Here is a 23,094-nt window from a genome sequence, read left to right as displayed (position 1 = left end):
TCCTCACCCCACAGGCCAGGAAACCAATGTGGGGTCCCTGACAGCTGTTAAGTATGTCTATTCTGATTATGCATTCTGGCACTGGAGAAATGACCACAGGATGGGTCCAGGGACCCATTGGACCCACTGTAAGTCAGACCTGAGATAAAACTCCATTAATTACCTGACATCTATAAGTTCCTACTCCATCTGGAGGGCCACAATGATATTTTGGGTCCCCTGGAATCAGTGTCAGCTCAGAGGCAGTGTCCAGTAGTCCCCAAAAGTTCTGACTAATTTCCTTTCCTCCATGCATAGTTACCCTGCTAAAAGGCCAGAGATATCCTTGAGGAAGTTTGGGAGAATGATTAACAGTATGAAATTTCAGTAGTGTAGTGGGGTCCTTCCTCAAGAGGACCCAGCCTCCCCTTCATTCAAGGGGTTTTGGTTCTGTAAACTGGCTCCAGTCTGGAAATTGATTGAAGGGCCATGATTCTCTGTTTTTATAATTCAAATTAGACTTTTGCTCACTTGATCTGGAAGTTTTCTGCTTATGTAGATCAAGTAGGAAGGCAGTAGGCTTCCTGTTGATTTCACTTCTAGGAACACCATGACTAATTAGCCGATCCTAGAGCTCTACAGGTGTCAGACTATTCTGATTGCTGCTTTGCCTCTGCTGACTATAATAACTATGCCCACCTTTGCTTTGACGGTTGAGTGCTGCTACTTGGCCCTGCTTTGTTCCAGATGCGCTGACAGCCGATTGGATAATGCCCGCCTACATTGAGGATGGGTCTTCCTCTCCCAGTCCATGGATTCAAATGTCAATCTCCTCTGGCAACACCCCTACAGACACGCCCAGGAATAATGCTTCCCCAGCCATCCAGCCATCCTTCAATCCAGTCAAGTTGACACCTACTAGTAACTGTCATAGGCTGTAAGTAAAAATATCAAATATACCCTGAATTTCAAAGACTCAGTACAAAAAAGAATGCAATCTGTCTCATTAATAACTTTAAAATATTGATTACATGTTGACACAATAATAATATGGGTCTATTGTATTAACTAAAATATATTGTTAGGATCAATTTCACTTGTTTCTTTCTACCCTTTTAAAACATGGCTACTCAGCTGGGTGCAGTGGCTCATGCCTATAATCCTAGCACTTCGGCAGGCTGAGGAGGGTGGATCACATGAGGCCGGGAGTTTGAGACCAGCCTGGCTAACATGGTGAAAACCCGTCTCTCCTAAAAATACAAAAATTAGTCAGGTGTAGTGGTGGGTGCCTGTAATGCCAGCTACTCAGGAGGCTGAGGCTTGAGAATCGCTTGAACCTGGGAGGTGGAGGTTGAAGTGAACTGAGATCATGCCACTGCCCTCCAGCCTGGGCGCCATAGCAACACTCTGTCTCAAAAATAAATAAATAAAAAATAAAATAAGATTAACTTGGCTACCAGAAAATTTAACATTATGGGCAAGGTGTGGTGGCCCGTGCCTGTAATCCCAGCACTTTGGGAGACCAAGGTGGGTGGATGACCTGAGGTCAGGAGTTTGAGACCAGCCTGGCCAACATGGTGAAACCCTGTCTCTACTATACAAAAAATTAGCCAGTCGTGGTGGTATGCGCTTGTAATCCCAGCTACTTGGGAGGCTGAGGCATGAGAATCGCTTGACCCCGGGAGGTGGAGGTCGCAGACCCGGGAGGTGGAGGTTGCAGTGAGCCAAGATCATGGCACTGCACTCTAGCCTGGGCAAGAGAGCAAGACACCATCTCAAAAAAAGAAAAAAAATTACATGTATGACTCACATTGTTATTTCTCTGGGACAGTGCTTCTCCTGACTGCAGTATGAGGTTCAAGAGGACAGTTTTCTCATCCTTGTATATTCCTGCTTATACTGCCTGTTGGTTAATAAACACTGCACAATTATTTAATCCATGAGTGAATGCCTGGATGTGTGTGTACCACAGAGCAGACGAGTCTTAGGGAGTGAACTTGCCTTATCAATAGATCTGTAGCCTGTGTCACTATATATCTTAAGAGTCAAAATTTTAGTGGCAACAGTGTCAAACCCCCGTTTAATGAGACAACTTATTTCTATCTCTTCACAGGTAAAATACCTATAGCCTGGTACGTAGAGTTGCCGTGGCTAAGCAATGGCAAACCGGACCATATCCTGTGATGAGGTGGGGTGTGTGCTGGGGGTGGTGGGTTAGGCTTTGCTGCACTTGGCAGGAAGTAGACTTCTAGGAGGTTTTGAGAGAAGGTTAGGGCCATCTATGTCAGAGAGTCTCAGGGCACTCATGTAAGAATATGCCAGGGTTGTGCCTGTCAGCAATGTTCACTTTCCCACAATGTTTCTTCCCCCTGGTGACTCCTCCCTCCTTCTCCCTGAAAGGTAATCCTTATCATTTTACTCTGGTGTTACTCAGTCTAACCCCACAAAGTGTCTTACCCAAGACCCTGCATCCAACCGGGGATGTTTATTTTGTGGACTGTAGGTCTCTACTTACCAGAATGGACTTTTCAAAGGGAGATTGGGCAGCTTGGTGAGAAAGTGATCATTTGGTTTTTGTTGGAAGCAGGTAAACTATGTTAATAAGACCTCTGCATTGCAGGTCATCCACCTCCACCTTTTCAGCCCCAAGCACCTCTTCTCAACTTGCAAAATGGCATCCTCCTATATAGCTTGTCTCTTGTGCTCTTCGGAGCCCTCCTTTCTTTGAGAAGAAATATGTATAGACACAGGCAGGACAGTGACTCTACATTGCTAGGATTAGGGACCCTTAAACATTGACTCTGTCTGACTCTGTCAGCCTCTCTGACTAGTAAGGCTGTGAGGTCTGAGTCATCTGAAAGCTCCCAAGGGGACTTCCCTCGCTGGCCTCACCCTGCCACTCTGCCCATCTTCCCTCCATTTTCACAGATCTCACACAAGCCCCATCCAGCAGCTTATTCTCATTCATTCCATCTTTGTACTTCCTTTAGTGCAATGACCTACTTAAATTAATGGGAAATACAAATCCCCAAGGAAATTTGCTAACAGCTCTTTCCTGGGTAGAATTAAGTTGGGCATGTATCTGAGATAAACTCTAAGAATCATTTTGGCTGCAGATAGGAGTGGAAAGGGAGGGACAGAAGGTTACCACAAAAAAAAAAAAAAAAAAAAAGTGTCTGATGACAAGTGTTCCTGGGGAAGTGACTGGAAACTGACGGTGGCAGGGAGGGCTGGGTAAGAAATATGTCCTCCAGGGCAGTTCTAAACTGGCATTTAGATTTTCTTAGATTTCGGTCTCCTCCCTCAGTTTTCTGCTTAGAAGCTCTACTCCCAAGGTCATAGGTCTAAAGAATATCAGAGTACAGATACAGCAGATGAAGCCAAACCAATATTGGGAAAAAAATACACACTTTTATTAGGCTGATGATATTCAGACACAAGCGTATCAGCACAGTTTTGAAAATAATTTAAGGATGAAAGATGACAGGTGGAAACAGCTTCAGACCAGGTGCTAGAACACATGAATTTTTGGGGGTTGGATTTTCCAGGAACTGGCTGTGTATCTTAAGCAAGTCATTTTCACCTCACTAAGCCTCACTTTTCTCATCTGTAAAATGTGTGGTTTAGACTAGACGGTAGCTAAGATGCTTTTCAGTTTTTAAGTTTCTTAAAATACATAAAATTATTTGCCTGTTGGCTATAGTAGCTAACAATTGCTATTATTTTGGTAAAGTTGTTAACAAGTAGTCGATTGATTTATGTTTTTATTCTTTTCCTTTTTTGGTGGAGGTATTTTGTAGGATAGCCAAAAGGTGGGGCACAGAAAAAAGTCAAAGATCCAAATAAGCCTCAAACCAGACAATGCGCCTCTGAATCATGGACAGCTGATTGGCTACAGACAGTAGAATCCCTTTGGAAATCTCTGGTATGAGTCACAGGCCTTACCACCCAAGGTATTCAATCCCATGAGGCAATTCTTTCTTTATCTATTTGTATAGTATAAGAGAGGACCAGCTACCTCCACCATTGACAGCCCAGAAACTCCTGGCTGAGCCCTAAAATGCACTTTGCATGCTGTCTTCATTCAGTGGTAATGGTGTGACTGGAGTGGGCACTGAATAATGTTTGAAGCTAAATTTTATAATAAAGCATCTGTTGTTTACTAGGAAAACCATTAAAACCAGTTACAGTAGAAAAAGTACTCATAAGTCAGTTTATAAGCTTAAATTTAAAGTGTTAGAGAGTTTTAGAGCTCAAAGACACAGGAATTCGTCTGACCTAATACACTTTAGAGATGAAAAGAAGATGAATTGTCCAAGGTTGTAATTTTATTAGTGCAAATTTAGGACTAGAAAACACCACTAGATTCTCAGGTCTGTGACTTTCTAGTACACTATATTGCCTATGTAAGAATCTGAGTATGTTTTAAATACAATGATTTTTAAATACATAATGCATGCACTATGCAATTTAAATGACAGAAAGTTTACATTGAAAAGTTAGTCTTCTATTCAATGTTTTCTGTAAAGTCTCTTCCCTCTTTGGCCAATCTGGAATTTATTTTAGTTTAAGATGTGAGGTAGGGATTCAACTTTATTTTCTTTCAGATGACTGTCCAGTTATTTTACTAGCAGATAAGTTGTATTTCCCTTATTTATCCTTCAATTTTGGAGTTTTTGTCTTTATTTTTTCTTTTTTCTCTGCTATATAAACTTGAGAAATCAGCTTATGCATTAAAAAATTTCTGTTGGCTTTAATACATGAGATTATATCAAATGTATAGATGAATTTAAGGGAGAATTGACAGTTTAATGAAGTCTGCTATAAAGCTTCAGGACATACTTTCCTCCCTGATAAGAAGAAACATGGTACAAGATGCTGTCCTTTCTGTCTTTTGATGTAGTTCTGTGAACATGTCATTGTCATAACTTCAAACATTACACCCGACCTCACTCCTTATACTAAAATAAACTCCAGCCACACTGACCTCCTTACTGTTTCTTCAACTTAACTGGCATGTTCTTTCTGCTCAGAAAAACTCTTCCCCCAGAAATCTGTCTGGCTCATTCCCTCATCTCCTTCAACTATCTGCTGAATGCCACCTTCTCATTGAGCCTACCCTGACCACCCAATTTATTTTTATTTTTTATTTTATTTTATTTTTTAGACGGAGTTTTGCTCTTGTCGCCCAGGCTGGAGTGCAACGGCATGATCTCGGCTCACTGCAACCTCCACCTCCCGGATTCAAGCAATTCTCATGCATCAGCCTCCTGAGTAGCTGGGATTATAGGTGCCTGCCACCATGCCCAGTTAATTTTTTTGATATTTTTAGTAGAGATGGGGTTTTGCCATGTTGGTTAGGCTGACCTCGAACTCCCGGCCTCAGGTGATCCACCAGCCTCGGCCTCCCAAAGTGCCGGGATTACAGGTGTGAGCCACTGTGCCCGGCCTGACCACTCAATTTAAAATGACTCTTGCCTCCCACTCTGAGCTCTCCTCATTTTCCTATCCATTCTACTTTATTTTCCATATGGCTTATTGTCTTCTTACAATTTATTTAATCATGACACATTGTTTATTGTGTGTGTCCAGCACTAAAATATAAGCCTCAAGAGGACAGGGATATTTGTCTATTTTATTCACTGCCATAGCCCAAGTGCCTAGAACTCTCCCTGGCATACAGTAAATGTTTAATAAATTTTTGTTTAATTGAATTAAAGAAACTATTTTTGGCCTGGTGTGGTGACTCACACCTATAATTCCAGCACTTTGGGAAGGCAAGACAGGTGGATCACATGAGGCCAGGAATTTGAAACCAGACTGGCCAATATGGTGAAACCTCATCTCTACTAAACAAAAATTAGCCATGCATGGTGGTGCGCACCTATAGTCCCAGCTACTTGGGAGGCTAAGTCACGAGAATCCCTTGAACCCAGGAGGTGGAGGTTGCAGTGAGCAGAGATCGTGCCACTGCACTCCACCCTGGGTGACAGAGGGAGACCCTGTCTCAAAAATAAATAAATACATAAAAAATAAAAGAAACTATTTAGTAACAGCTTTTATTTAGAATAAACACTGCAATTTTATTAAATATCATCTCTCTTTTCAGCAGTCATGGAGATAATCATATGACTGTTTTCTCTTTTCATTGCCAGACATGGTAAATTATATATTACATTTCCTAATAGAAAAATAGCCTTGCATTTCTGCAATAAACCCCATTTAGTCATGGCCTATTATTCTTTTATGAGCTGCCTGATTTTGTTCGCTATTGTATTTATTGTATTTAAGTTTTTGAATTGATACTGAAAGTGAGATTGGTGTAAAGTTTTGTCATGACATATTTGTTTAGCTTTGTTATCACTGTTATGCTAGCTTTAAAATATAATTTAGAACATTCCCCCTGCCATACATTTGAAAAAATACTCTGGAATACTTCAAATAGCTTTGACTTTATTTTTCTTTAAAATGTGGCTTGGCTACTGGTTGGGCTTGGTGGCTCATGCCTGTAAAACCAGCACTTTGGGAGGCCAAAGCAGTAGGATTGCCAGAATCCGGGGGTTTGAGACCAGTCTGGGCAACACAGGAAGACCCTATCGCTACCAAAAAAAAAAAAAAAAAAAAAAAAAAAGCTAGGCATGTAGCATGCTTCTGTAGTTCTAGCTACTTGGGAAGCTGAAGCAGGAGGATTGCTTGAGCCCATGGGTTTGAAGCTGCAGTGAGCTATGGTGGTGCCAGTGCACTCCAGCCTAGCCTGGGTAACAAAGCAAGACCTGATCTCTAACAGTAAATACATACATACATACATACATACATACATACATACATAAAATAAAGTATGATTACTTACGTATTTTCATGGTTGTAATCTCTGGGTCTTCAAATTTTCTAATTTGTTATGTTCAGTATTATAAACATAGCTATATTATTTTGCCTTTACATACTCAAAATTAAGTTAGAATTAATTAACTCAGGAAATTATTAAGAACAAATCACACCATATATTCTTTCTAACCAAATCCATTTCTTTCTTTCTTTTCTTTCTTTCTTTCTCTTTCTTTCTTTCTTTCTTTCTTTCTTTCTTTCTTTCTTTCTTTCTTTCTTTCTTTCTTTCTTTTTCTTTCTCTTTCTTTCTTTCTTTCTTTCTTTCTTTCTTTCTTTCTTTCTTTCTTTCTTTCTTTCTTTCTTTCTTTCTTTCTTTCTTTCTTCCTTCCTTCCTTCCTTCCTTCCTTCCTTCCTTTCTTTCTCTCTCTTTCTTTTTCTTTCTTTCTTTCTCTCTCACTCTCTCTGTCTCCCTTCCTCTCCCTCCCTCCTTACCTCTTTCTTTCTTTCTTTCTTTCTTTCTTTCTTTCTTTCTTTCTTTCTTTCTTTCTTTCTTTCTTTCTTTTCTTTCTTTCTTTCAAACGAGTCTCACAGTGTTGCAGTGGCACCATCTTGGCTCACTGCAACCTCCGCCTTCTGGGTTCAAGTGATTCTCATGCCTCAGCCTCCAGAGTAGCTGGGATTATAGGTGCCAAACTGCCATGCCTGGCTAACTTTGTATTTTTAGTAGAGATGGGGTTTCACCATGTTGGCCAGGGTGATCTCAAACTCCCGACCTCAAGTGATCCAACCAACTCAGCTTCCCAAAGTGCCGGTATTACAAGTGTGAGCCACTGCACCCAATCCAAATTTTAGTTAATGACAGTTTGAATTAACATTGCTGTGACTTCCTTCCTTTCCCTCTTTCTTTCCTTTGAAGTAATCAGATCTATGCCTTGGATTTAGCTTTATTTTTTGTACATGCATTTTTTTTTAAACACCTAACTCCTAAGCTATGTATTTCCCTTCTTGGATGCTCATACAATTCTAACACTATAAAAACCTTATCTTCTAGGCAATAAAACTGAGGTCCAGGAAGTTCAAGTTCCCTGTTCACTTTCATTCTGAAAGGAGAATCAAAATCAGATTCCACGTGTCCAGTGCCCTCTGTGTCACTCCACTGTTTCCCTGAGTTGGTTCTCTTGCTGCTTGGGTCCCTGTTCTGCTCTTACTTCCAACCCTTCTCCTTTTCACAAACACATGTTAAATACCAAGTGTGTGCCGGTCATTGTTCAAGGTGTTAGGAGATATGAAGATGAACGGGGTGGTCTTCGTTTTCTAGACATTTATAGTCTAGTAAGGGATTCAGACAAACAAACACATAATTATAATACAGTGTGAAGGTGATACATATAAAATATAAATGGACAGAAAAAACAGTGGAGAGGGGCCACTAAACGTGACTGGAGGGTCAGGAAGAGCTGGGCAGAGTCTTGGACTTGGAGGTCTGGCAAGGAGGATACTGCTCCTGTTTGCCATTCCTTGAACTTAAATGTTCTATTAATTCATCATGCGTATCTAAAAATATTCTCATTCCAGGGGAGTCATCAACCCTCCGGTTAGAGGCCCTACTTTCCACAATCTCCATCACTCTTCCTAGTTTGTTGACACCTTCTGGGCCTCAAACCACCTTAGAGTTCTCTCCTCCATCCAACATGGCTTCCACTCTCAGATCCTCCAAATAGAAACATCCCTTTGACAATGTTCAAAGCCTTAAGTGGTTCTAGGGAGTAGAAGCTTAAACTCGACAGGGCAGAAGATGAAGATGTTTACTTTTGTGTTTAAAAGAAGGGATCTCTGGCAGTTGATCAAACCTTGTTCACTTAGTGCAGTGAGGTTAACACTATTGATTTATCTATCCAGAGGGTTTTCTTAGCTTATTTATTTTTATCATCATTCTTCAAACTTATTCTTTTATCTAACACATTGTGAGTACCTGCTGTGTGCTTATCTCCATTGTGATTCTACAGAATTAGAAGACATGCTCCTTGCCTGAAAGAGATTTTAGTCTAATTGGTGAGACAAGACAAATGGAAATCAAAAACAAACAATAAAGCAAGTCAATGTATAATAAACCTCAAATGGGTGGAATAGATAATTATTACCATTGAGCCCGGGGGAGGGATGATTGCTGTGGAATAAACCAGTTCTCATTTGCCCCAGATTTGCCCATCTGTGGTAAGCCTGTTAATTTTATGTGTCAATTTGACCAGGTTATGATACCCAGTTGTTTGGTAAAACACTAGTCTAGATGTTGCTGTGAATGTATTTTAGAGACATGATTAACATGTAAATCAGTAGGCTTTGTGTTGAGCAGATTACCTTCTATAATGTGGGTGGGCCTCATTCAATCAGTTGCAGGCTTTCAGAGAAAAGAACCCTCGAGGAGGAAGGCTTACTGTGTCCAGACTGTCTTCAGACTCAAGACTGTGATATCAAGTCTTCCCTGGGACTCTAGCCTGTTGGCCTGCCTTGCAGATTTTCGACTTGCCAGCCCCAACAATCGCAAGAGCCAATTCCTTAAGATAAATATCTCTCTCTAGATATATATATCTAAAAATATTATCAGTCAGGCCCGGCACGGTGGCTCACGCCTGTAATCCCAGTACTTCGGGAGGCTGAAGTGGGTGATCATTTGAGGTCCAGATTATGAGACCAGCCTGATCAACATGGGAAAACTCCGTCTCTACTAAAAATACAAAAATTAACTGGGTGTGGTGGATCACGCCTGTAATCCCAGCTACTTAGGAGGCTGAGACAGGAGAATCACTTGAACCCGGGAGATGAAGATGGCAGTGAGCCGAGATCACGCCACTGCACTCTAGCCTGAATGACAGAGTGAGACTCTGTCTCAAAAAAAAAAACAAAAAAAAAACAAAAAAAAAACCAAAAAAAACTAAGTCAGTGTTCTTCTAGAGAACAGACCCAAAAGCATATGTATGAAACACGGGCTCAAGCAATCCTCCTGCCTCAGCCTCCTGAGTAGCTAGGACTACAGGTGTATGCTACTGTGTCTGCTAATTAAAAAAAGGTTATTATTATTTTTTTTCTAGTGATAGGTCTTGCTTTGTTGCCCAGGCTGGTCTTGAATTCCAGAATTCTCTCTGGAGAACCCTGACTGATACAAAGCCTGGTATATATTGATATTCCCACTGAGATGTAGTATCATTCATTCATTCAAGAAAAAAATTCATTAGTTATCTATTAGTATGGTGGATTAAAAGTATAGGTTTTTTTTTTTTTTTTTTTTTTGAGACGGAGTCTCGCGCTGTCGCCCAGGCTGGAGTGCAGTGGCGGGATCTCGGCTCACTGCAAGCTCCGCCTCCCGGGTTCACGCCATTCTCCTGCCTCCGCCTCCCGAGTAGCTGGGACTACAGGCGTCCGCCACCTCGGCCGGCTAGTTTTTTGTATTTTTTAGTAGAGACGGGGTTTCACCGTGTTAACCAGGATGGTCTCGATCTCCTGACCTCGTGATCCGCCCGTCTCGGCCTCCCAAAGTGCTGGGATTACAGGCTTGAGCCACCGCGCCCGGCCAAAAGTATAGGTTTTGAAACCAGCCTATTTAGGTTTATTTTCTAGTATGAGCTCCAGTTTTCTCATCTGTAAAATGGGGATAATGACATGTATATTTTATGGGTTTTTTGAAGAATAATTGAGTGAATAAAAACATGCTAAGTGGTTTGAACAACACTCAATACAGTTATCACTCAATACATATGAACTATCTTTATTTTGACTACATGTCAGGGCATTGTGCTTGGCTTTGTAGAAACAATGGCAAGTATTACACAGAGTTAACCCTTAAATTGCTCATAGTCTAGTTGCGGAGTCAGGGAAATAGATGTACATGCCAATACAGTGTGCTAAGGATATTGACAGAGGTGTGCACAGGGCCACAGGCTGTGCAGACAGAGCAGGTACTCAGGACCCTGAGGCCCAGATTAAGAGAATCTGTGGCCCCTGAGCTGTGAAGAGAGGCAGAGGGAGTAAACTGCAGGAGGCTTGAAGCTGAGAAACCGGTGTTTTCCAGGGAAACTTTTTGCATGGAGTACAGACAGTGAGGGTGAGCTGGTGGAAGATGCCGGGGAAGAGACAAGCCTGGGGCCAGATGCTGGAGGGCTTTGTGTATCAAAGTTAGAGATCTGTTTGGTCTTTATCTCTCTGATACTTAAGATCTCTATTCTTGCAAGGGTTTTAAGCTTTTTAAAGCCTTCTAGTAGGATAAGTAATATGGCAAAGCAAGAGGCACAATCATACATCTACAAAGGAATGAATGAATGAATGTCTGTTTTTATTATTTTGGGGGTGGAAGAACAGAGTTGACTTTCCTATAGAGTGGTGGCTCTCAGCTGGGGAGATTTTGCCCCCCAGAGGGGACATTTGGCAATGTTGGAAGACATTTTTGTTTGTCATAATTGGGGTACGGGGGTGCTACTGACATGTAGTGAGTAGAGGCCAGGGATGCTGCCGAAAGTTCTACCACATGCCTGAGAGCCGCCGACAATAAATCGTCAGGTCCAAAATGTCCATAATTATCAGGTCCAAAATGTCCAGCTGAGGTTGAGAAACACTGCTGTAAAGAGACAGTGAGAAATAGGATCGGAGGAGGAGGAGCACAACTTATAGTACACCTTTAATGTCCCACAAGTATTTTAGACTATTCTACAGGCCGTTAGAAAGCCAGTGAAGGTTTTTGAGTAGAGAGGATGATGAAGGTCATGTTTAGGAGGATTAATCTGGCTGTTGTATACAGGATTCATTAAAGGGTGGGCAGGACCAGAGGCAGAAAGATCATGTAGATGGCTATTGTGATTGTTCAGACTCCAGTGTTAGGAGCCTACGTGATTGGGAAAAGAGGGAGAGAAAAATAATAAAAATTGATGGACACAGGAAGCCTGGTGAGGAAGCTATTTTGGAAGAAGATAATGTGTTTTTTAAGAAAACATTCATCTTAAGATAAGAGTGCAATTCATGGAGAAACATATCCTAGGCAGGAAAGAGGACAAGATTTGACTATAGGAGTCAATAGCCTAGAAGTGACAGGCAAAATGTTGGCAGTGGACTAGTTCTTGAGGGAAAAGAGGTGGCAAGAGAAAAGCAGTAGACTGAGGCCTGAAAATAAGTCATGCTGTCTCATCTCTTCCCATTTTAACTTTTTCTTTAAAGAATCCCCATTTTCCAGCAATGTTGTAAATGAGAGGAATGGAGACAGCAGCTACTCCCAGGTAACCTGCCTCTACCGGTATTCAAGGCCCTAAGCGACTGTTTGTTGTGATGGGCCAGGTGCTTCTGGAAGGTTGACTCTCATGGGAAAACTAATCACTGAAAATGAGGCTGATCATCTTAATGTTTCTTGTTACTTTTGGTCCTCATCAGACTAGGGAGTATATTTGTAATCAGGAACAACATTGGCTAGACTTCCTCTTCTCGTGCCAACACCTGATTTGGTGGCATTGCATGGATGTTTTTCTAGATCCTATTTTCATAGAATACTGATCACTGCCTTCCCTGATGTGGGTTTTTTCCTAGGTCTTACTAGTATTTTTCTCTCCCAAATGCCATATTATCCACATAATTCTAGACTCTTTGCAGGTTGAAAACTTGATATAAGTATATAGCCATGCAATGAGAAAGATAATGTTGAGGAAAATAGAAAGACAAATAATTTTATTTAGTTTTTTAAAAAAGAAGGGCCATTAAAATGGCTTTTTTTTTTTGAAGTGGAGTCTTACTCTCTGGCCCAGGCTGGAGTGTGTGTGCCACCATGCCTGGCTAATTTTTGTATTTTTAGTAGAGACGGGGTTTTGTCATGTTGGCCAGGCTGGTCTCGAACTCCTGACCTCAGGTGACCTGCCTGCCTCAGCCTCCCAAATTGCTGGGATTACAGGCGTGAGCCACTGCTCCTGACCCAACCCATTAGTATTTTTAAGGTCCTCTGGGCCTTATGAACCTAGGAAAGGGCTAGCTTGTCCCTAGACCAGCTATGTTAGTAGCTTCCTGCCAACGGGGAGGATCCTGCCTTCTTTCCTTTTAATGATGTTTATTGAATGATTGGACAAGAGTTCCCCCTTTTTGTTGCTCTGCAAGAACTTCCCTTGAACAGAGGGAATCTCAACCCCTGCACCTCCTTCTGTCATCCTTTGCTCCTGCTGTTTCTTCTCCCTTACTAAAGTCACCTGCCTCAGACTGCTAATGGGCAAATGCCATAGCCAGTTGCTCACTCTGGCCACCAGCCTCCATTGTACTGACCCAGTTTTCACTTCTGACTCTCTTGGGTATCTGTTGCCATCCAGCCCCATCTAGATTTCCATACTTTCATCTCCCTCTGGTCACCTACCCTCAATACTGCTAGTCCTTTGTTCAGCCAACCACAATGACATAGTCTACCACCTTTTTGAGAGTGTAGTATGCATCAAGCACTGTGCTAAGTGTTTTGCAGAAATGATCTCATTAAGGCTTTATAAGACCCTGATTTTATAGTGCAAAACACTTAGAGAGGTTCGATAAATTTCCCTAGGGCAGATAGGTAGTGTGATGTTTAATCCCTTAGCTGAGTTAAGGGATACCCACATAGCTGGTAAAACATTATTTCTGGGTGTGTCTGTGAGGGTGTTCCCAGAAGAGATTAGCATTTGCATTGGTAGACTGAGGAAAGAAGATTGCCCCCACCACTAGGGACAGACATCATCCAATCCACTGAGAGCTGGGATGGAACAAAATGGCAAAGGTGAATTTGCTCTCTTCTGGAGCTGGGACATCTATCTTTTCTTGCCCTGGGACATCAAAGCTTCCCCGATTGGTGGGCCCGTGGACCCAGGAACTTAACGTCAGTGGTTTCTCCAAGTTCTCAGGCCTTTTACCTTGGACTGAGAGTTTACACTACTGGCTTCCCTGGTTCTCCAGCTTGCAGACAGCATATTGTGGGATGTCTTGGCCTCCATAATCATGTACATCAATTTCTATAATGAATTCTCTCTTATGTATCTCTATGTATCTGCTATGGTCTGAATATTTATCCCCTCCAAAACTCATGCCCCCTCCAAGACTCATTTACTCTCCAATGTGTTGGTATTGAGAGGTGGGGTCTTTAAGAGGTGATTAAGGCATTCATGTATGAATGGATTAATAAATTAACGGGTTAATAGATTAATGGGTTATCACGGGAATGGGACTGGTAGCTTTATAAGAAGAGGAAGGCCGGGCACAGTGGCTCATGTCTGTAATCCCAGCACTTTGGGAGGCTGATGCTGGCAGATTGCCTGAGGTCAGGAGTTCAAGACTAGTCTGGCCAACATGGTGAAACCTCATATCTACTAAAAATACAAAAAAATTAGGTAGGCGTGGTGGTGTGCGCCTGTAATCCCAGCTACTCAGGAGGCTGAGGCAGGGGAATTGCTTGGGCCAGGGAGATGGAGGCTACAGTGAGCCAAGATCGCACCACTGCATTCCAGCCTGGGTGACAGAGCAAGGCTCCATGTAAAAAAAAAAAAAGTGGAAGAGAGACCAAGAGACCTGAACTAGCATACTCAGTCCTCTTGCCATGTGGTGCCCTGCCCTGCCTTAAGACTCTTGCAGAGTCCTCATCAGCAGGAAGGCCCTCACCAGATGCAGCCCTTAGAACTTGAACTTCTTGGCCTCCATAAGTATAAGAAATAAATCTTTTCTCTTTATAAATTACTCAGTTTCAGGTACTCTGTTATAAGCAACAGAAAACGGACTAAGACAATATCATATTGGTTCTGTTTCTCTGGAGAGCCCTGACTAATAGAGGTGGCGAGTGGAGGAGCTAGAACTCCATCTTTGTTTCCCTCTAAACTGTATGTTGCTAATTGTCCTTGTGGTGTTGCTAAGTGGACCTCGACCTCTGGGGTTTGCCCTTTGGTGCTTTCTGGGGTTTGCCACCATCTCTCTCTAGCTCATGTAAATCTTTCTGTCTTGCTTTTTCTCTGATTCAAGTGTCTTTCTCTGCAAATTGCCCAGGTCTATTTTCTCAGGGATGGGTGAAGGGTAGAAACCACTATAGGGGTCCTCAGGCATAGGGGCTGGAGCCCACGGTGATCCAGGTCTTGAGTTTTACCATTCAGGTGTCTTCTTCCTAAGGCACATGCACTCTGGAACAGGAGGAATGGGGGTCGAGGAGGTGAAGAAGGAGAATGACTTCATATTGTATAGAACCCATCATTCCCACTCAGTACTCACTGCCCAGTCTGCTTCCCCCACCCGCTCCCCCTGCCCCAACATTCAGGACTTCTACCCCATCCAGCCGGATTTTTCTCTTGGGGCCTCTGTGTCCTTGTGTTCTGGTTTCCACTGGGTGTCCCAGGCCAGCAGATCCACACATAAGTGAATCCTTCATACTGGTTGGACTCAAAAGATTGCCCAAGTGAAACAAAATTTCCCAAGCGGTTCCCAGGATCCAGCAAATCAGGGGCTGCAACTACACCTTTGTGTAAGAGTCCCTTGTGGAAGAACCATCTTCACTCTAGGCTGAACATATAGAATGCCAACAGGCTGTGTTGTAGCCAATTGCACATGCTGACATTTCTGGGCCTTAACCTTGGTGTTGCTAATTACCATCCCAATGTAATCTGCCCCCTCATCAAAGCTGTGTTCTGTAGTCTTGCCTGAAGATGGGATGGTGGACTAAACAGGCTCTTAATGTTGAGTTCATTTTCATCTGTATTTCTGTCCCATGTTCCTTTACCTGGATTCCTGTCCTTAGTACTGCTGCTATCTCTTAATTGTCCAATTTAATCCCAGTACCACTGCCTTGGGCAGCTGCTTCTTCACCACTCTCATTCCAAATAGCTTGGTTCATACCCTGTATCAGTCTGTTCTCACACTGCTATAAAGAATTGCCTGGCCGGGCACAGTGGCTCATGTCTGTAATCCTAGCACTTTGGGAAGCCGAGGCGGGTGGGTCACCTGAGATCAGGAGTTCGAGACCAGCCTGGCCAACATGGCGAATCTCTGTCTCTACTAAAAATACAAAAATTAGCCAGGTGTGGTCGTGCATGCCTGTAATTCCAGCTATTTGGGAGGCTGAGATGGGAGAATTTCTTGAACCCAGGAGGCAGAGGTTGGCAGTAAGCCAAAATCACGCTACTGCACTCCAACCTGGGCGACAGAGTAAGACTCTGTCTCAAAACAACAACAACAACAACAACAACAACAACAAAACCAAAAAACTGCCTGAGACTGGGTAATTTATGAAGAAAAGAGGTTTAATTGCCTCATAGTTCTACATGGCTGATCCTCAGGAAACTTGTAATCATGGCAGAGGGGAAGCAGGGAAGTCTTACAGGGCAGCAGGTGAGAGAGTATGTGAAGGAAGTGAAGGGGGAAGATCCCCTTATAAAACCATCAGATCTCATGGGAACTCTCCCTATCATGAGACCAGCATGGAGGAAACTGCCCCCATGATCCAATCACCTTCCACCAGGTCCCTCCCTCAACACCTGGGGATTATAATTTGAGATGAGATTTGGGAGGGGACGCAGAGCCAAACCATATCACATTCTTCCTTCCCAACTGCCCTTCTCCAACATGGTTTATCCCACTGCTTGTCAGTCAGCATTCCCAGCTGTTACTCCAGCAGCCGCTCCTGACTCTCCTTTCCCCTCATCCCAACTGCAGAGGCAGCTTGGACTCTGGTCTTGACTTCTGGCCACTCCCCAGAGCAGACGGAGCATGGCCGCAGCCTAGAGGTGTTCTGTCAGCAGAGCTCTTCTCTAGCTTCTCTGTCTACTGGAAGACGGGCAGGACTGAGAGTGCATTTATCTGGAATTGGAGGGTCTGCAGCCAAACACAGCAGGATATCAACTCCATAGTGATTCAGTTCACTGTTTTTCCCAGAGTGGAAGTGGGAAAACAGCAATACTCGAAGTTGAAAGAAATGTCAGAGTCCTTTGATCTCCTCTTTAGCTCCTAGCTGTGGCCATCATTTAACCTACCTGGCCTAGAATCAGAGGCCTGGCAAGATGATCTCTTTAAATCTCTCCCCTCTCAGAGACAGGTGAGTTTATACTACACATAGGTGTCAACACACACACAGGCAAACTTGAGAGTTCTGAGGTTTTGGAAAAAGAAGAAAAATATTTTTCAATAGAAGGTTTATTTTGTAATATGCAGCACCAGCAATTTCTTTGGTTGAAATAAGGTCGGTTTTTAAGGATGTGGTGTAGGGAGGGACACAGTGTGGTGCAATGGGTTTGGGGTCTGTCTTAATCTGTTTGGGCTGCTACAACAAAATACCATAGACTGGGTGACTATAAGTCACAGAAATTTATTTCTCACAGTTCTGGAGACTGGGAAGTCCAAGATCAGGCTCGGGCAGATTTATTGTCTGATAAGGGCCCACTTTCTCATCGATGGCTCCTTCTTGCTATGTCTTCATATGGTGGAATGAGCTCCCTTGGGTCTCTTATAATTTTTATTTTTTTCTTTGAGACAGAGTCTTGCTCTGTTGCCCAGGTTGGAGTGCAGTGGAACGAACTCAGCTCACTGCAACCTCCACCTCCCGGGTTGAAGTGATTCTTCTGCCTCAGTCTCCTGAGTAGATGGGATTACAGGCATGCACCACCAAGCCTGGCTATTTTTTTTTTTTTTTTTTGTATTCCTAGTAGATATGGGGTTTGCCATGTTGACCAGGCTGGTCTTGAACTCCTGGCCTCAAGTGATTTGCCTGTCTTGGCATCCAGAAGTGCTGGGATTACAGGCGTGGACCACCTCGCCTGGCCCCTCGGGTCTTTTTTATAAAGGCACTAATCCCATTCATGACCATACTCATGATTTAATCACCTCACAAAGGCTGATCTCAAAATACCATCATATTAGGAATTAAGTTTCAACATGTGAATTTTGAGGGGAGAGGGGCACAAACATTCAATCCCTAGCAGAGACCCAGAACCCAGTTCTAGCCTGCTAACTTGTGTGACTTCAGGAAAATCACTTCACTTGCTGAGCCCAAGGGTTTCCCTTCATCTGTCAGTGATGGGATTGGGCTAGTGGTCTCTGGAATTCCTTCCAGCTGTGATATGCCAGGATAGGCAAGCAACTGTTAGCCTTCACCCATGCAAATAACCGATGGCATCAGTTTTTAGCCACAGGGGAGGGAGAACACATCTTTCCCTGCCTGGGCTACCCCAGGTTTTCTCAATCTTGCCTTATTGACCTTTTTGAAATCTCTTCCCGAAGCAAACTCTTCCTTCCAAGGAATCTGGATAGACAGTAGAACACAAAGGGGCTGCCCTTTGCTGTTTGTAAGCTGAGGTCTAGGAAATAGACCACAGCAGGCTCAGCAGCCTCTTCATTGTGGGTCACCCTGAATATTGTATTCTAGAAACTTCAGCGGCTTCAGGCAAGCATTTCCATTTCTCTGTATTTGTCCTAGCCTTGAATATCTTCATGCTGGCTACCTTGCAAACAGTGGTGCCTAATGAGTGTCTTGAAGCTCTGGGAGAGATTGATGTTTGACTCACATAAAAAGCGTTCTCTAAACTTTTTCTGAGAGATAGGGAGACTCTGTAAATCATTAAATGAAGCCTACCTTAGTCTAAACTCTTAACAGTTCTCATCTTTGCTCTAGGCTACGCGTGTCAGGATTAGGCGAGCTTTCACTGTGAGGGGCTGGTGCACTGTGGGGCCTGTTAAATAGAGCATTAGGGATAGAAGCAACAGGATTTTGAAGCGTGTTCAACAATGGAAGCTGAATGAAATGAATCCACAGAGCCAGGTAACTGCCAAGGGTACGCTTTTGAGAGAGGGAAAACTGCGGATTGTATAATTAGTTTATCTTCAGAAAAGACCACTCAGGTCAAATTAAATAGATTTGGCTACCCTCAAGGGATAGGTTGCAGCAGATTGCGAGTTTGACCCCATCCCCATAATCAATGTATTTGCCAATGAGGTGTCATGGGTCTGTGCATCCAGGGCCAGCCTTGAGAGAAGGGAAACTGAAGAGAAGATACTTCTTCAAAGGCCAACTGCAGCCTAAGGGGTATGTGGGGAGAGGCTAGGGAGGAAGATCTCAGACCCAGCTGCAGAGCCCAGCCCTCTGCTTTTTTAGTTGCTAATTTCTGTAGGGCGGTTTCACGTATTTTCAGTAAAAGCTCAGAGTAGCACCCCCTCCCCACCCATTTGGTTCTTTTTGTTTGTTTGGCTTTTTTATTTGTTTTGAGACACGGTCTTATTCTGTCACCCAGGCTGGAATGCAGTGGTATAATCACAGCTCACTGCAGCCTCAACCTCCCAGGCTCAAGCAGTCCTCCTACCTCAGCCTCCCAAGTAGCTGAGACTACATGCATGTACCACCATGTCCAGCTATTAAAAAAAAAAAAATCGTAGTGATGAGATCTCTCCATGTTGCCCAGGTTGGTCTCAAACTCCTGGACTTAAGTGATCCCCCTGCTTTGGCTTCCCCAAAGGCTGGGATTACAGGAATGAGCCACAGTACCCGGCCCCATCTGGCTTTTGCAGTAGCATCTTCTCAACTTCCTTAACTTCACACCCCTGAACCAACAGCCAGTTCTGTCTGTGATTCCCCAGGGTTGGCACAGCAGGTCAAGAGAAAGATGGGGCAGTCTGCAGACACAGATGCAAGGAGAAAGCAGGGAGGAGTTTCTGTTGTTATTAATTCCCCTTTCACTTCCCCTGACCTCTTACCTGGTCTCTGCTTGCTCAGTCTCTGTACCTTACTTGTAAGATCTATATTTCTGAAGTCCTGGTCTTTTCCTGTGGCTTCCCTATCCCCACCTTGTGAAACTTTTGATGGTCTTTAAAGCTTAATTCAAGTGCTACCTCCTCTGGGAAGGCTTCTTGCCTGGCATGCTTGGAAGCCCCTCATCTGTGTTCCTATCACAGTTAGTACTTGTGTCTTTTGAAGAGTTTATACTGTTTAGTCAATGTCTGTTTTCATGGTTATCTTTCCCCATCATTTGCTGAATTCCTTGAGGGCACAAACAAAATTTTTTATTTCTATATATTCTAGACCTTTCAGTCTTGGCCCATAGTAGATCTTGAATAAATATCTGTTAGCCAATATTAATAAAGATAATTTACAGGGCCCATCAGAATCTCCCTGGGTAGGGTTTTCAATGTATACATTCCCAGGCTCCACCCCTAGAAATACAGATGCTCTAAGTCTAGACTGGGGTTCTTGAATCTGCCTTTTGAAAAAGCCTCATGTGATTTTATTTATTTATTTATTTTTATTTTTAATTTTTTTGAGATGGAGTTTCACTCTTGTTGCCCAGGCTGGAGAGTAATAGCATGTTCTCGGCTTACTGCAACCTCTGCCTCCCAGGTTCACACTATTCTTCTGCCTCAGCCTGCTGAGTAGCTGGGATCACAGGTATGCGCCACCACGCCCAGCTAAATTTTTTTTTTTTTTTTGTATTTTTAGTAGAGATGAGGTTTCACCGTGTTGGCCAGGCTGGTCTCGAACTCCTGACCTCAAGCTTTCCACCCACTTTGGCCTCCCAAAGTGCTAGGATTACAGGCGTGAGCCACCATGCCTGGTTTTTAATATTTATTTATTTTATTTATTTATTTTTTGAGACAGAGTCTTGCTCTATCGCCCAGGCTGGAGTGCAGTGGTACCATCTCGCTGCAACTTTCACCTCCCAGGCTCAAGTTATCCTTCCACCTCAGCCTCCTGAGTAGCTGGGACTACAGGTGTGCACCATCAAGTTGGCTAATTTTTGTATTTTTTATAGAGACAGGTTTTTGCCATGTCTCTCAGGCTGGTCTTGAACTCATGAGCTTACATGATCTGCCCACGGTAACCTCCCAAAGTGCTGGGATTACAGATGTGAACCACGGTGCCCAGCCTATATTCATCTTAAAATGTAAAAGAGGCTGGGTGTGGTGATTCATTCCTGTAATCCCAGCACTTTTGGAGGCCAGGGCAGGAGGATCACTTGACCCCAGGAGGTTGAGACCAGCCTGAGCAACATAGGGACACCCATGTCTCTACAGAAAAAAAAAAAAAAAAAAATTAGTTGGGCATGGTGGCATGCACTTGTGGTCCCAGCTACTCAGGACGCTGAGATAGGAGTTTCCCTTGAGCCTAGGAGTTCAAGGCTGCAGTAGGCAGTGATCATTGCACTACATTCCAGCCTGGGCAACAGAAAGCGATCATGTATCAAAAAAAAAAAAAAACAAAAAAAAACAACACAACAAAAAAACGAATAGAGATGTGTTGGGAAGAGGAGATTCAGTGAGACATGAAACAAAATATCAGTATGAGACTAAAGTTCTCTGGTTCTTCAATAACAATAGTTATCATTAATGAAAATAAACCCCATTATATTTGGAAGTATTGACACTCCTGATGATGTTGCAGATGTTGGAGGGAAAAGCCACGATCACACTCAGCTGATGGCAGTGTGCAAACAACTCAGCCCAGATCAGCCCAGCTTTTTTGTTTATAAAGTGGGTGGACAGCATCTGTCTAATTAAACAAAGAGCCACCCTTGTGTTGTTGATTGTTGAAGGAGGGAGAGATGTGGAGAATTTAGTCCAGTGATCTCATTTTAGAGATGAGGAAACTAGGCCGGGCACGGTGGCTCAAGCCTGTAATCCCAGCACTTTGGGAGGCCGAGACGGGCGGATCACAAGGTCAGGAGATCGAGACCATCCTGGCTAACACGGTGAAACCCCGTCTCTACTAAAAAATACAAAAACCTAGCCGGGCGAGGTGGCGGGCGTCTGTAGTCCCAGCTACTCGGGAGGCTGAGGCAGGAGAATGGCGTGAACCTGGGAGGCGGAGCTTGCAGTGAGCTGAGATCCGGCCACTGCACTCCAGTCTGGGCGACAAAGCGAGACTCTGTCTCAACAAAAAAAAAAAAAAAAAAAAAAAAAAAAAAAAAAGAGATGAGGAAACTAAGGCTCAGGGAAGGGCAGTGACCTCACATGCAGTTAATGGAACCGCCGGGCCTGGAATCAAGTTTCCTGACTCTCTGCACGCTGATTATTCCTGTACAGTCTAGCTAAATGTTCCTAGGTTGGGGGAAAGTCTACTAATTCCCCCAAGAGTCCCCAAAGTGTCCCAGTCAACCCAATCCATGCCCCACCCTGACCTGCCCACACCCTTCTCAATCTTCTCCCACCTTTGCCTCCAGGGTTATTTCTCCAAAAGTCAGCGCCAATCAGGGCCTTCCTCCCTACCACAGAAACTTATGCTGGGTTCTCAGGGTAACAACATAAACTCCAAACTCCTCAGCAAGGCACTGCAGGTCCCTTGCTTTGTGATCCATGTGAAGCCTGTTCTGATGTCATCTCCCGTCCCGCCTCCAGGCCCTGACGGGCAGGGCACTGTGGCTTGCCTGCTCACGTGCATTCCTGACCCTCCTCTTCTGTCTGGCAGAGCCCAAAACCTATTAGAGAGGTTGCAAAGGCTAAATGTTCTCTTTCCCCACTCAGCTGAACCTGGAGCATAGGGTTGTGAGCCAGCACTGCCCGTCAGGATGATGCCCATGGACACCTACTGTGGGGGATAGAGGTAGCTTTGGTAAAGGTTTTTCTCCTTCTAAAATAGAGGGATGTACATAGAGAGGCCCTTCCACCTTCTTCCTGGTTTCAGAGGATGTGGCATGAGCACTTGGTAATGAAGCTGCAGCAGTCATCTTGCAGTCCTGAGGGAGAAGGCCAAAGAATCCCAGAGAAGCTGCCCCGCAGGCCAGACATCGCCGACCCAGCTCAGCCAGCACTGGAACTTCCCACAGCTGGACTTATTGTTATATAAAATATAAAGATATTATATGGTAATCTATAACAAATGACCAAATAATAAACTTACAAATTCACAATTACTTCAGTCTTCCATTACTTGCATGCTGACGGATACAATAGCTGTTCTTTGTTTCTTTGTTTCTTTTTTTTTTTTCCCGAGATGGAGTCTCTCTCTGTTGCCCAGGCTGGAGTGTAGTGGCGCCATCTCAGCGCACTGCAACCTCCGCCTCTTGGGTTCAAGTGATTCTTCTCCCTCAGCCTACTGACTCAGTACCTGGGATTACAGGCCCCTGCCACCATGCCGAGCTAAGTTTTGTATTTTTAGTAGAGACGAGGTTTCGCCATCTTGTCCAGGCTGGTCTAGAACTCCTGACCTTAAGTGATCTGCCCGCCTCGGCCTCCCAAAGTGTTGGGATTACAGGTGTGAGCCACTGCACGTGGCCAATAGCTGTTCTTTGACTGAATCGGGCCTCCTTCCCTCAGCTGCCTGCCCTCTCAGGAAATGGAGACGAGATTTAAAAC

General features: G+C 43.8%; 1 long non-coding RNA gene across 1 annotated transcript; it reads left to right on the top strand.

Annotated features, from left to right (window-relative positions):
* The first annotated feature begins 527 nt into the window (after window positions 1–527).
* On the top strand, window positions 528–22,614 carry LOC105489421 (uncharacterized). The gene is made up of 3 exons (XR_011617232.1): window positions 528–916; window positions 2,093–2,111; window positions 22,424–22,614. It is a non-coding gene; the product is annotated as an uncharacterized lncRNA (long non-coding RNA).
* Window positions 22,615–23,094: the final 480 nt, after the last annotated feature.

The sequence above is a fragment of the Macaca nemestrina genome, chromosome 19, assembly GCF_043159975.1.
Source record: "Macaca nemestrina isolate mMacNem1 chromosome 19, mMacNem.hap1, whole genome shotgun sequence".
NCBI lineage: Eukaryota > Metazoa > Chordata > Mammalia > Primates > Cercopithecidae > Macaca > Macaca nemestrina.
Note: the sequence above shows the minus strand (reverse complement) of the source record. Positions and strands in the feature narration are given on the sequence as shown.